Here is a 13,512-nt window from a genome sequence, read left to right as displayed (position 1 = left end):
ATGTTTAACAACTCAAAAAGCAAGTGTAAAGGGAGTTAGCTTTCGAAAACTTTTGTGGACTTCATATGATTAATCATCATGCAAGATTGGCATCATCCATGGCTTGAAATTCTTACCTTACATAGACACTTTACATTTTAGTCATTTAGCAGACGCTCTTATCCAGAGCGACTTACAGTTAGTGAGTGCATACATTTTTATTTTTTTATACTGGAATCAAACCCACAACCCTGGTGTTGCAAATGCCATGCTCTACCAACTGAGCTACATTCCTGCCGGCCATTCCCTCCCCTACCCTGGACGATGCTGGGCCAATTGTGCGCTGCCCCATGGGTCTCCCGGTCGCGGCCGGCTACGACAGAGCCTGGATTCGAACCAGGATCTCTAGTGGCACAGCTAGCACTGCGATGCAGTGCCTTAGACCACTGCGCCACTCAGGAGGACACTTTTGCCAGAGACTTACACCTATTTGCATCACTTGATGGGGGGTGGGAAAGGTTTGACAACCAGTGATGGGAAGAATTATGAGGCAGTGCCATTCTTAAACTGATGAACCCTAGGAGGAGCAGGAGAATGAGAGGACAATTCGAACATGGACATATCTCCCCCTATAACTAGTTACAAATGTATTAATGTACACTGTTGTTTGATCAGGAGATTGGATTACTTTATCAAAATTGGGAATCAGGATGAGGCAGAGAACCATCTTAATGCTGACCCAGAGCTCGTTCAAGCTCTGGACCAAGGTGTTGAGAAGAGATCCTTCTATCAGTGGAAATCCAAGGTTAGCCAGACAACATTTTATTCACTACTTACCAGCACATTTATGAGTGTAATGCAATATTGACGTATACAGCAAATCTTTGTCTTCACAGCTGCCCCATGTGTTGATCCAGAAGATGGATGGTAAAAGGAAGGCCTACACTGACAGCACATTGGAGTTACTGCGCTTCATACGCAAGCTAGATGCACACTAGTAAGTCAAAATACAACAATTACTGTTAGTAAATTTCAAATTGCTTTACATTTCAATCAATTGAGGAATTGAATAGATATTGTATTTCTGTTAATAAAATCTGCCTCTGTAATTGACGATACAGTATGTTGAAACTGTGCCCAACACTGAGCATCTTCACTGACTTATCATAGACAATGGCTTTTGTATTTTCTGTCGTTCTGCAACACTAAGGTTGCGGATAAGGATGCAGATCTGGCCTGCTGTGTTTGCAAAGAACTGGTGACAACGTTTCCTGATCTCTTTGGATGTGTTTACAAGTTTGCCAAGAAACAGAACTGGAATACAATAAGACCTGATCTGATAAATCTTTTAATGCAGAGGAACTAAGCTCATGATGCTGACATGTATGTGTTTACACACAGTCCAATTCTGATCTTTTGCCCAATTATTGGCAATAGAGCTGATCTGATTGGTCAAAAAAGACAAAAAATATCAGAATTGGGCTGGCTGTGTAAACAAACTTTTTTCATTTCGATATATTTATATATTCTTCAAGACAAAACTGCTCCAGATCCTTCAAGTTGGATGGGTTCCGCTGGTGTACAGCAATCTTTAAGTCATACCACAGATTCTCTTTGACTAGGCCATTCCAAGACATTTAAATGTTTCCCCTTAAACCACTCGAGTGTTGCTTTAGCAGTATGCTTAGGGTCATTGTCCTGCTGGAAGGTGAACCTCCGTCCCAGTCTCAAATCTCTGGAAGACTGAAACAGGTTTCCCTCAAGAATGTCTCTGTATATAGCGCCATCCATCATTCCTTCAATTCTGACCAGTTTCCAAGTCCCTGCCGATGAAAAACATCCCCACAGCATGATGCTGCCATCACCATGCTTCACTGTGGGGATGGTGTTCTCGGGTGATGAGAGGTGTTGGGTTTGCGCCAGACATAGCGTTTTCCTTGATGGCCAAAAAGCTAAATTTTAGTCTCATCTGACCAGAGTACCTTCTTCCATATGTTTGGGGACTCTCCCACATGCCTTTTGGCGAACACCAAATGTGTTTGCTTATTTTTTTCTTTAAGCAATGGTTTTTTTCTGGCCACTCTTCTATAAAGCCCAGCTCTGTGGAGTGTACGGCTTAAAGTGGTCCTATTGACAGATACTCCAATCTCCGCTGTGGAGCTTTGCAGCTCCTTCAGGGTTATCTTTGGTCTCTTTGTTGCCTCTCTGATTAATGCCCTCCTTGCCTGGTCTGTGAGTTTTGGTGGGCGGCCCTCTCTTGGCAGGTTTCTTGTGGTGCCATATTCTTTCCATTTTTTAATAATGGATTTAATGGTGCTCCGTGGGATGTTCAAAGTTTTAAATATATTTTTATAACCCAACCCTGATCTGTACTTCTCCACAACTTTGTCCATGACCTGTTTGGAGAGGTCCTTGGTCTTCATGGTGCCCCTTGCTTGGTGGTGCCCCTTGCTTAGTGGTGTTGCAGACTCTGGGGCCTTTCAGAACAGGTGTATATATACTGAGATCATGTGACAGATCATGTGACACTTAGATTGCGCACACAGGTGGACTTTATTTAACTAATTATGTGACTTCTGAAGGTAATTGGTTGCATCAGATCTTATTTAGGGGCTTCATAGCAAAGGGGGTGAATAGATATGCACGCACCACTTTTCTGTTATTTATTATAATTTTTGGTTTTCATTTTACTTCACCAATTTGGACTATTTTGTGTATGTCCATTACATGAAATCCAAATAAAAATCCATTTAAATTACAGGTTGTAATGCAACAAAATAGGAAAAACGTCAAGGGGGATGAATACTTTTGCAAGGCACTGTAGGCCAGCAGTGTATAAAAAGGGTTTGCTTCTCATTATTCTATTTTAGCTTGCAGTTGTAAGCAGGCCAAGTGATTGTCATGCTTTCTGAGTGGGAGATTTTATGGAGGAATACTGTTAACTGTTGCCTATTACGGTATTTGGTCACAACTCTATGATATAGGTGCATGTAAAAGAATGCTTGACTCTGGAGCCATTAGATGCTTTCTTCAAAAATTACTGTTATTTACTGTTCAAATGTTGCATAATTCACAATGTAATCCCGCCTATTGAAATTGTATGGTTATTTTGGGTAAATGACACGCTGCAACGGTTTGGTTAACAGAACATTCTACCCTTGTTGTTCTTTTTTTGCCTTTTCACATAGCAGACTAATCATGGCAGAACATTTTAAAAAGTATTCCTCAATTACACTGTTGCTCTAACGTAACAGCCATGGTTGTTTATTAAAAGCTTGTAATACTATTGATTAATTCCTATAAAGAAATTGAATGAATAGTCTGTCTCTCTGTCTGTCTGAAATCTATGCTTTTACTTGATATTCCAGTGGTCAATGTTTGGTCTCCCTGCAGTTCAACACAATTAACTATTCAGGCTCCATATAAGGAGCTGGGGCTGCCTGAACATATTGTGGGGGACCTGGGGGCAAAGAATGTAGACAGCCCACAAGAAGCCCTCACCTTAATTTAGGCTTGAGAGTTGCCTGTATGGTTCATATAACTTATCATACAACATTCATTTTCTTTACTCATGCGCCCTTTTCTGTCAAATTAGGTAATTTCTGGGCAATATTTCTGACCACATAGGGGACCCCTTTTGCCTCAAGTGCAACCCCAAAGGCAAAAGTAAATCAAATACCTTTAAGGACCTCCTCATATTCTCTTTGAGAAACTGTTCATTCTCTGCTCACTGTTTATATAAGCTACTTCAAACAAACATGACAAGAGTCCCTGAGCACCTCTCTCAATACACCTAGGATAAAATATAATTTTATTGGGAACATGTCCATCCTCTGATGTCCCTGTCCACCAGCAACAGCTGACGTTAGACCTAAACATAGCAGCGAGCGGAGTAGAATCTCAATTCACCTTCCTGAACACAGTTGTAGCCTAAACTGATTAATGCAGGAAAAAAATAGTCAGCCACCAATTGTGCAAGTTCTCCCACTTAAAAAGATGAGAGAGGCCTGTAATTTTCATCATAGGTACACGTCAACTATGACAGACAAAATGAGAAAAAAAAATCCAGAAAATCACATTGTAGGATTTGTAATGAATTTATTTATGTTTTCACACACTGTTGCTGGTATTTTGGCCCATTCCTCCATGCCGATCTCCTCTAGAGCAGTGATGTTTTGGGGCTGTCGCTGGGCAACACGGACTTTCAACTCCCTCCAAAGATTTTCTATGGGGTTGAGATCTGGAGATTGGCTAGGCCACTCCAGGACCTTGAAATGCTTCTTACGAAGCCACTCCTTCGTTGCCCGGGCGGTGTGTTTGGGATCATTGTCATGCTGAAAGACCCAGCCACGTTTCATCTTCAATGCCCTTGCTGATGGAAGGAGGTTTTCACTCAAAATCTCACGATACATGGCCCCATTCATTCTTTTCTTTACACTGATCAGTCGTCCTGGTCCCTTTGCAGAAAAACAGCCCCAAAGCATGATGTTTCCACCCCCATGCTTCACAGTAGGTATGGTATTCTTTGGATGCAACTCAGCATTCTTTGTCCTCCAAACACGACGAGTTGAGTTTTTACCAAAAAGTTATATTTTGGTTTCATCTGACCATATGACATTCTCCCAATCCTCTTCTGGATCATCCAAATGCACTCTAGCAAACTTCAGACAGGCCTGGACATGTACTGGCTTAAGCAGGGGGACACGTCTGGCACTGCAGGATTTCAGTCCCTGGCGGCGTAGTGTGTTACTGATGGTAGGCTTTGTTACTTTGGTCCCAGCTCTCTGCAGGTCATTCACTAGGTCCCCCCGTGTGGTTCTGGGATTTTTGCTCACCGTTCTTGTGATCATTTTGACCCCACGGGGTGAGATCTTGCGTGGAGCCCCAGATCGAGGGAGATTATTAGTGGTCTTGTATGTCTTCCATTTCCTAATAATTGCTCCCACAGTTGATTTCTTCAAACCAAGCTGCTTACCTATTGCAGATTCAGTCTTCCCAGCCTGGTGCAGGTCTACAATTTTGTTTCTGGTGTCCTTTGACAGCTCTTTGGTCTTGGCCATAGTGGAGTTTGGAGTGTGACTGTTTGAGGTTGTGGACAGGTGTCTTTTATACTGATAACAAGTTCAAACAGGTGCCATTAATACAGGTAACGAGTGGAGGACAGAGGAGCCTCTTAAAGAAGAAGTTACAGGTCTGTGAGAGGCAGAAATCTTGCTTGTTTGTAGGTGACCAAATACTTATTTTCCACCATAATTTGCAAATAAATTCATTAAAAATCCTACAATGTGATTTTCTGGAAGTTATTTTCTCAATTTGTCTGTCATAGTTGACGTGTACCTATGATGAATATTACAGGCCTCTCTCATCTTTTTATGTGGGAGAACTAGCACAATTGGTGGCTGACTAAATACTTTTCCCCCCCACTGTATACAGTTATTCAGACCCTTTACTCAGTACTTTCTTGAAGCACCTTTGGCAGCGATTACAAACTCAAATCTTCTTGGGTATGACGCTACAAGCTTGACACACCTGTATTTGGGGAGTTCCTCCCATTCGTTCCTCCCGAGTGGCGCAGTGGTCTAAGGCACTGCATTGCAGTGCTAGCAGTGCCACTAGAGATCCTGGTTCGAATCCAGTTGTAGCCGGCCGCGACCGGGAGACCCATGGGGCGGCGCACAATTGGCCCAGGGTAGGGGAGGGAATGGCCGGCAGGGATGTAGCTCAGTTGGTAGAGCATGGTGTTTGCAACGCCAGGGTTATGGGTTCGTTTCCCATGGGGGGCCAGTATGACAAAAAAATAATGTATGCACTCACTAACTGTAAGTTGCTCTGGATAAGAGTGTCTGCTAAATGAGTAAAATGTGAATGTAATGTAAATGTCTCTTCAGATCCTCTCAAGCTCTGTCAGGTTGGATGGGGAGCGTCGCTGCACAGCTATTTTCAGGTATTTCCAGAGATGTTCGATCTGGTTCAACTCCGGACTCTGGCTGGGCCACTCAAGGACATTCAGAGCCACTCCTGCGTTGTCTTGGCTGTGTGCTTAGGGTCGTTGTCCTGTTGGAAGGTGAACCTTCGCCCCAGTCTCTGGTGCAGGTTTTAATCAAGGATCTCTCTGTACTTTGCACCGTTCATCTTTCCCTCAATCCTGACTAGTCTCCCAGTCCCTGCCGCTGAAATACATCCCCACAGCATGATGCTGCCACCACCATGCTTCACCGTAGGGATGGTGCCAGGTTTCCTCCAGATGTGATGCTTAGCATTCAGGCCAAAAAGTTAGATCTTGGTTTCATCAGACCAGAGAATCTTGTTTCTCATGGTCTGAGTGTCCTTTAGGTACCTTTTGGCCAACTCCAAACATGTGCCTTTTACTGAGGAGTGGCTTACGTCTGGCCATTCTACCATAAAGGCCTGATTGGTGGAGTACTGCAGAGATGGTTGTCCTTCTGGAAGGTTCTCCCATCTCCACAGACAAACTCTGGAGCTCTGTCAGAGTGACCATCGGGTTCTTGGTCACCTCACTGACCAAGGCCCTTCTCCCCCGATTGCTCAGTTTGGCCGGGCAGCCAGCTCTAGGAAGAGTCTTGGTGGTTCCAAACTTCTTCCATTTAAGAATGATGGAGGCCACTGTGTTCTTGGGGACCTTCAATGCTGCAGAAATGTTTTGTTACCCTTCCCCAGATCTGTGCCTCGACACAATCCTTTCTTGGAGCTCTACGGAACAATTCCTTTGACCTCATGGCTTGGTTTATGCTCTGACATGCACTGTCAACTGTGGGACCTTATATAGACAGGTGTGTGCCTTTCCAAATCATGTCCAATCAATTGAATTTAACACAGGTGGACTCCAATCAAGTTGTAGAAACATCTCAAGGATGATAAATGGAAACAGGATGCACTTGAGCTCAATTTCGAGTCTCATAGCAAAGGGTATGAATACCTAAGTAAATAAGGTATTTCTGTTTTTAGTTTTTTTTACATTTGCAAAAATGTCTAAAAATCTGTTTTTGTCATTGATGAGAAAAAAATATTTAATACATTTTTGAATAAGGCTGTAACATAACAAAATGTGGAAAAGGGAAGAGGTCTGAATACTTTCCAAATGCACTGTATGTGTATCTCTCCCTCCTCTCCCCAGGTGAACTTGGCTCAGCTGCTGAGAGACGCGAGGGAGTGAGGGAAACAGCTGGCCGAGGAGGGGAAGGATTTGAATCAGAGACTGGCCGAGTTCCAGGGGGATAACAAGGTGGGGCATCACATACACACACACACACACACACACACACACACACATGCTCACTCGCTCACATGCACATACACACACATGCATGTGCGCACACACACACACACACACACATACACACACACGATACACACTCTCACACAAACATGCGTCTCTCTCTCAGGCTCAACTCAAACTTTTAAGTGAATCTGTCCCTCGTTCCTCCCTCCATTTGACCCGTCTCTCCCTGGTCCACAGCTGTTGAGGATGACCATCACCAGATAGAGGTTGGGGGACGAGGAGGTGGGGGCACGCCACTTCCCAGCCTATGAGAGAGAAAACCTGGTCCACCAACTGGAGAAGGCAAGGCTACAGCGGGGAAGGGAACTTTTCCAATGAGATTGCTCTTTTTCATATTCCGTTTCCATATAGGCTATGCTACATCGTGCCCTGATGAACACGACCCAGTATAAGGAGAGGCCGCTGCATGTAACCTTGTCTTTCTCTCTCTCTCTGTCTCTCTCACTCTCCTCGTCTGTCTCTCTCTATGTCTCTCTGCTCTTCTCTCTCTCTCTCTCTCTCTCTCTCTCTCTCTCTCTCTCTCTCTCTCTCTCTCTCTCTCTCTCTCTCTCTCTCTCTCTCTCTCTCTCTCTCTCTCTCTCTCTGTGTGTGTTCAGATGGAGGAGATGGGGAACAGTGTTAAGGCGCTGACTGACGAGCTGCAGGACGTTAAGGCGGAGCACAGCACCGGCCGAACGCCTTAACCTGGAGCTGAACAACATCCTAGGTGGCCACGAGACGCGCATCATTGACGTGGATGCTCTCTGTATGGAGAACAGGTGAGGGGGGGCAAAGGTAGTGGACTCTTCTCTGCTAGTATTACATTTGACATTACGGTTGATTCATTTAGCAGACACTCCTGTTCAGAGCGACTTACAGTCAGTGCATTCAACTAAGGTAGGTAAAAACAACGACCTGCAACATATCACACTGTATTAAACACAATGAAATGACCCCCAATGTATAGTAGGCTATGCATAGACAAACAATGTAACTACTGTACACCATAAAAGGAGACATTTTCATACACTGCGAGGTTGGCACTGCTTCAAGGTCATGCTATTCCAGCTAGGTATAGGGTGTTCTGTGTGACCTCCTCTTGGACTTGGTTGAACCTCTCATGTAAATACCTGACAGAGGGCAAAAATAGCCTTCAATTCATCTTTTCAGCAACAACAATTCTTCAACTACAAACACACACAGAACACCCTATGCCTAGCTGGAATAGCATGACATTGAAGTAGTCCCAACCTTGCAGTGTATGAAACTTTCTCTCCAAGTCCAATATCATGAAATACAAGGTAGAGGTGTCATTCTATCTGTCATTCTGTCTGTCATCATGTCTGTCAATCTGTCTGTGACAGTGGACTCAATTCGATCCTACCCGCATTGCAGTAACAAGTAACTTTTTTTTACCATCAGGTAGACTCCCCTCATAGTTAGATACTTCAGAAGAAGAAGTGTGTGTGCGTGGTGTGTTTGTGTGCAAGCAGTAAACAATGGCGCTGTGTCAACATTGCATTGCAATTACAATGAATTCTAGCCAGTGTCTCTTGACAGTCCCAAAGAGAGTTAGAGTTGATAGAGGTGACAGCTGATAAAGGTGGTTGTGTTTGTTTTGCAGACTGTGTTGGAGAGGAGGAAGAAATCTAAAGTGTCTGCAAAGTCCAACAGCAGTGCTGTAACAGGAGTCCTCTCTGCCAGACAAGGTACACCACACTCACTTACAGATACATCCAGCTACCACATGGCAGGTCCCAATTCAGACTGGCAGCTTGCTCTGTAGTGAATAAGATAAGGAGGCTGGTAAGAGCAACTGATCCCAGAACAGCAATTAGCAACTATCTAAGTGATCTCCTCTGTCTAGGTAATGCAAATCCCAGTGAGTATAACATAAGTAGTGAGTGCAAGCCCATTGCAATAATGTCAGCTTCCCTGAGACCTGAAGGATCTACTCTAGGACCTGTATAGGAGGTATTGTAGTGTGGTAGTGCAGGTTGCATTACGTTATTTACTTGAGAAAATCAATCTACAATAGCATGGTGATGTGGTGTAGAAGTCGTACGATTCAAAGGGCACCCAAAAGTTATTTTCAGCTCTTGTGAAGGCAAATCCTAGTTTTTCAACCACACCAGGATTCCAGTTCCAGACATAAAAGCACCTGTAATCCCCATTCTGTCTTAAGCAGACATTCTTCATTAGAGTTATGTTAAGTCTCCGGTGCCTAACTTTCAAAACACCTGAGCCTCGTCCTAATTTGTATTCTGAGTTGTGGCAGAGAGACAAATCAGAGGTCTTGATTGACAGGTGTCGGCAGAGCCAGCAGAGTAGGGCAGCAGTTAAAGCTAGAGGGAGCAGGGAAGTAATATATTGTACAGACAGCTGTTTCTATCTCTCTGTCACTCTTCCACTCACTCTCTCATATTTTTTTTATTTATTTCTCCCTCAACGCCCTGTTTGTCGCTCCTGTCTATATACTGTTTCTCCTCTATTTTTTGTTGCTTTCTTGCTATCTGTTTGCATCTATTGGTCTCTCTCTCGCTCTCTCTCTCTCTCTCTCTCTCTCTCTCTCTCTCTCTCTCTCTCTCTCTCTCTCTCTCTCTCTCTCTCTCTCTCTCTCTCTCCCATATATCTGAGGATCAGGGCTGCAGTCTCCCGGCCACGCCCAGGTCTGACCTCAAGTCCCTGGTGACGGCCCTGCTGCAGACCATCCACGAGAAGAACCTGGTCATCCAGCACCAGAGACGCACCGACAGGTACACACACACACACAGCGTTCAACACGATATTGCCCTCCAATCATCACTAAACTGGGATTAAACACCTCCCTCTGCAACTGGATCCTGGACTTCCTGACGGGCCGCCCCCAGGTGGTGAGAGTAGGCAACAACACATCCGCCACGCTGACCCTCAACACGGGGCCCCCACAGGGGTGCGTCCCCTCCTGTAATCTCTGTTCACCCAAGACTGCATGGCTGCACACGACTCCAACACCATCACTAAGTTTGCTGACGACACAACGGTGGTAGGCCTGATAACCAACGATGATGAGACAGCCTAGGGGGAGGAGATCAGAGACCTGGCAAAGTGGTGACAGGACAACAACCTCTCCCTCAACGTCAGCAAGACAAAGGAGCTGATTGTGGACTCCAGGAAACGGAGGGCCGAGAACGCCCCCATTCACATCAACAGGGCTGTAGTGGAGCAGGTCGAGCGCTTCAAGTTCCTCGGTGTCCACATCACTAAGGACCTATCATGGTCCAAACACACCAAGACAGTTGTGAAGAGGGCACGACAACGCCTCCTCCTTCAGCTCCATTCAACACCTCCCATCTATCTCTTAACACCATCATCCATATTGGATTTCTATTTGCCATATATTTTTCAACTGTACTGTGATGTTTTACAAAAGTTCTGAACCTTTCTCTTCTCATTGTTTCTACAGTTTGTGGATTGAAAATAAACATTTTTTCAAAAAGTATTATTATATTATTGATTGATTGACTATGACTTTTCAGATCACCCAGTAGTGCTATCTGCAGGGTCAGCTCCATGCAAATATTGCAATCCTTCAGCCATTCCTGGACCTGTGTCCAGAAACAAGCTACAAATGGACAATACCAAAACAAATGATCTAATGATTCTCTCTCTTCACAGCCAAATCTGCAGAGCTGGGAAGATTGTATCCCCCATTCAAATAACATTCTATTGGTAGCAAGAATTTTATATAATAATTTAAAATTGAAAAATTCTAAGTTTTGAATCCGTCGTCGTTTTGCTTATCAGTTCATAAACACTATGTCATGGAATCGGTACGTCAAAAATCTCTTCCCAACTATTTTGCAATCTATATGGGACGGCTTTCAATCTTTTGGTCCTTAAATGAAACTGGTAAACTTTTTTATTTATCACAATTGTCTTTAACCAATTATGTTCTTTAATGCAAGGCCGACAGACAAGTTCCTTACTTTTTCCCCCTTCCACTTTCCTCTTCCATTTTTGCGGTAAGGCTGCAATTATTTGGTTGTAATTTTGGGTAGAGCAGACATTTCCATATGTTTTTGTTAGCTGCATGTGCGACATAACTCCACCATTCCTACCGATAATACATTTACGAAGATTATACCTTTTTTAAACATTTTCTCAAAAAAGAACGTTTTTTTATCAATTAGTATATTTGAGTTTAACCACAATATTTGTTGCAATATTTGTTCTGTCATTTCTGGAGGATTAAATTGAAATTGCAACCAATTTTCTATGGCTTGTTTTAGAAATAGTGATATTTGGGAGATTATTTCCTTTTCAAATACCTGAAAGTGAGGGGTTGTAATCTGAATAAAGGGAAAAAGTCCCTTCTTGAACAGTTTGCTAGAGAACCAGTTCGGATTTAAGTATAATTTTTGTATGACTGAAGCTTTTAGTGATAGGTCTAATGCTTTAAAATGTAATCATTTCTGTCCTCCTAATTCATATTGATTATATAAATAGGCCCGTTTAATTTTGTCTGGCTTGCCGTTCCAAATAAAATTGAATATGTTTTTTTCATATCATTTTAAAAAATGTTCGCTAGGCGTAGGCAAGACCATAAGCAAATAGGTAAACTGGGATAATACTAAAGAGTTAATCAGGGTGATTTTTCCACAAATTGACAGGTATTTACCTTTCCATGGTAGCAAGATCTTATCTATTTTTGCTAACTTTCTATAAATACAATCTGGAGTGAGATCATTTATTTAATTTGGGATATGTATTCCGAGTATATCCACATCACCATCAGACCATTTTATTGGTAAACTACATGGTAATGTAAAGATTGTATTTTTTAGTGATCCAATACGTAATATAGTACATTTATCATAATTTGGTTGTAATCCAGAGAGGTTAGAAAATGTATCTAGATCCTCTATAAGCTAATGCTACGTTATTATCTATCCTGATTGCCTAGTCACTTTAACCCCTACCTACATGTACATATTACCTCAATTACCTCAACTACCTCGTACCTCTGCACATTGACTCTGTACTGCCACTCCTTGTTACAGTTGTTAATTTGAGTCAGATCCTGCTGGAACAAGATCCGGCACCTCTCAGATTTGACTTTGTTTGTTCCGGCATATATTTGCCCAGATCCGGTACCTCTCGCGGCATTATTTATTAATTATTTCACTGTTCGTACTGTAGACATTCTAATAAAAGCGATCAGCATTAAATCAAGTTGCCTCCTGGTTATTTCTCCCGCCCCCCAGAAAGACCATCATGTAAAAGTGCGGTGATCCTTCTATGTAATCATCCTATCCTGCCACACTGATTCCAGACCTGCTCTCTTATTTGTACAAAGAGGTTATGGGAAGGGCCAGTGGGGTAAGTAATTGATCTTGACACAGGTCTTTGGTAGTGGTGGTCAGCTAGTGAAGAGGTCCCTACGTAATCACGTCATGTAGCCTAGTCTAGTCGTCTCCATACTGAATTTGAATCGTGGGAAAGCCAAATAAATTTTTTATAAGAAAAGGCAATCGAGTTTGACATTTTTCAAGTCCAAAAATCCAGAGAAAGATGGTGAATCGAACCCAGAGAACTGTCAGTGCCGGAGGAGAGGAGTGAGGGGCAAACTGTTCCTGATGGCAATGCTAATCCTGTCAGTTTAGCATCACCACCAGCACCTCCACTAGCTAGTAGGCCTACTAGCGAGTCAGACTCAGCGGGAGAGGGAGACGGGGAGCTGGGGGGGGGACAGTGCATCCACCGACAAAGTGCTCGGAGAAGGTGCAATTTATAGTTCAAGAACAAGCAAACATATAATCCCTGGCTTGTCATGCAGAATTAAAAGTTGGCCTGTACAACATGCTAAAAGGTAAGGAGCTTGGGCCTAGAAACGACTGGAGGGATTAAACTAGCAAAAGAGTGGGTGGAATCCACAGTAAATTAACATCCTATGCCTCAGACATAAACAAACAACAACAAAGAGCCCTCAGAAAAAAGGTTTTTGAACATTATATATATATTTTTTAAATTTTTTATTTCACCTTTATTTAACCAGGTAAGTCAGTTGAGAACAAGTTCTCATGCCCGAACCAAGGCACATTTAGTGGCAGCAAGCCTTGTAGACAAGGCTAAAGAGGACACCCAGGTTAACGCTCAAAATAAAATAAAAAATAGAGACTACAGCCAGTCTTCAGAACAGCCTTAGAAGGAGGCTAAACATCACAGCCACATGCCCGCTCATGGCCTTGAGCAAGAAGTTGACTCTCAGGAGT

Source organism: Coregonus lavaretus (assembly GCF_964263955.1).
Source record: "Coregonus lavaretus genome assembly, chromosome: 7".
NCBI classification, from domain to species: Eukaryota; Metazoa; Chordata; class Actinopteri; order Salmoniformes; family Salmonidae; genus Coregonus; species Coregonus lavaretus.
This window is presented reverse-complemented; position numbering follows the sequence as displayed.